The 2,382-nt window shown below is 39.2% G+C and overlaps 1 pseudogene; it reads right to left on the minus strand.

Moving 5' to 3' along the window:
* Window positions 1-911: 911 nt before the first annotated feature.
* On the minus strand, window positions 912-2,092 carry LOC149016781 (senescence-specific cysteine protease SAG12 pseudogene; annotated as a pseudogene).
* Between the last annotated feature and the right edge of the window lie 290 nt (window positions 2,093-2,382).

A 2,382-nucleotide genomic window follows, 5' to 3' on the forward strand; every position in this document is an offset into this window, starting at 1 on the left:
CTTTTATCTTCATTTTTCATAATTCAAAATTTGTCTTTTCATCAAATGGCTCCACCTTAAATGTATGAGCACTCATTGTCTCCAAAATAGATGCACAAAACATATGCTCTAAAGCCAATTGTAGAAAACAAGACCCAATACAAGGATTCGGGTAATTGAACAAATCATCCAAATGAATAAAATAAACCAAGGATCTTGTGCAAATAAGTTAAAAACAATCACAAAACAAATAACAATAAAATACCACAAGAATGAAAGAGAAATGCAAACAATACACAAGAATTTTACTGGTTCACTAACCCAAAATATTTAAGATTAGCTACATCCACGGGAAGGGAATTCACAATTTTAATCTTCAAAATAGGACACGATTTGAGAATACTACAATGTTACCTCGACCGGTCACACCACCTCTCAAACCTCCCTAAAAACAACCTTTCATCTTCAAGCTCTTGAAGAAAACCCTTCAATCTAAGTTCAAGCTTCAATATAGTTGCAATGGAGAAAAATACAAGAGAAAAAAAAACCCTTTTCTTGCAAAACCACAAGAAGAAGAAGATCTCCAAAGTTCAATCCCGTTTTTTCTCAGAACCCACTTTAGAACTCACTAGAAACTCTCTTTTTTCTTACTCCATTTACCTCTCCCATGGCCCTCTTAATGATACCAAACACTTAACCCATATTTAACACTAAGTAGGACCCACCAAGTTCAAATCTTAACTCAAAAGATAGAGTGATTTTTATCACAAACCCAACAGTATAGAAGATATATATATAATACGTTATTTGTTAATATGTCCATACAGAGGTGATTTCTTACCCAAGCACGCATTTTTATTTCTAGAATCCAATATAGTGCGGAATATAACATATAAAACACTGAGTTCCTAATTCATCTCTTAGATGTTAACTCAAGATACGGTAGGGAAAGATGCATAGATGGCAAGTCCACAGACACCTTGTGGAGTAACATCTCTTTGAAGTTTCATGTACCCATTCTCACCCCACTCAGTTCCCCAAGAATTCTTCGCCAACCAGTACTTCATTCCTCGTGCATCCACACCATAACCAATCAGTGTAATTGCATGGTTTAGTTTGGTACCACAATTATTCGCAGTTAATATCCCACCCTTGTAGAACCGAAAAGCAAATGCAGTTCCTTCCACAGCAACAGAGACAGGTTGTCTTGCCACTGCTTTGAGTATTTCCCACTCATTGTTAGTAGGGAGTCGCCGGTGTCCCGAGACTTTTACTGCATACTTAGGAACATTCCTCTGTTTCCGTTGGCAAGTACCCTGGATTCCCCGATATGGATAGCCAGATTCAGTGGCAAGGCCATGGTTTGCTGCAACGTAATCGAAAGCAGCCTCCATATTACCACCTCGGCAGCCCGACACGAAGGGTACTGTGTCGCAGTCTATTACTTCTTGCTCGGAAAAAGAGACTAGTTTACGAGTCATTATTTTGTTGATCCCTTCGATGGCTGCAACTGCTGAGAATGCCCAACAAGCACCTTGTTTTGATAATATCAAATTTATTAGAGTGAAAACAAAACAAAAACAAATTAATAATACCAGGCGAACAGAACATGATATTTCCTTACATTCTCCAAATGAAAAATATATAAGTACTCACCGCAGGAGCCTTGTCTTTTGATATTGGTCACAGCTGCTCGCATTCTCCAATCCCTACTAGCAGGTACAGCTGCTAGACTCGCATTCTTATACTTAAAAACTGTCTGATTGGAAGATGAATTTTCACTTGTAGATTTCATCATGAAACCAGTCGACCAACCTGCCTTGAACTCTTCATCGGTTAAATCTGCAAAACGATTGACACTTAGGTTGAATGGCTTATTCCCAACTTCATTGAAAGAGTTTATACGTTCCACGTTGTCCTTGAAAACCAAGAACCGTTTCTCCTTCTCAGTGGCCTCATACACAATCCCATATTCAGCCATCCATTGCTCATACATTTGCACCATAGCCATTTCATCCAGAGCTCTGGCTTCTACTTGAGAAACCGAAACCCCTAAAGCAAGGCATATGGCTACACACAAGCAGCTGAAGCGGCACCGAAGCGTCAAAGCCATTGTTTGTCAAAGATTAAAAAGTCTTACTTCATTTCAGTGGTTTTGTCTAGTTTATATAGACCTTGCTTCCTCAACAGAAACACTAGGAAGTAATGAGGTTCCCTTTTTTGGGAAACTTATGGTTTAGAAAGTTGCTCCAAGCGTTTCTTTCTCAAATCCAAATCCTCGATCTCTGTCCCGCATTGCCTTCCATACCTCTAAGTAGGCCTGTAAACGGATCGGATTTGGATTCGGATACTGGTGTATCCGAATCCAAATCCGATTAGCAAGTCCGCTGTCCAAATCCGAAT

The sequence above is a fragment of the Hakea prostrata genome, chromosome 5, assembly GCF_041222555.1.
Source record: "Hakea prostrata isolate BN-2017 chromosome 5, UWA_Hpros_2, whole genome shotgun sequence".
Classification (NCBI taxonomy): domain Eukaryota; kingdom Viridiplantae; phylum Streptophyta; class Magnoliopsida; order Proteales; family Proteaceae; genus Hakea; species Hakea prostrata.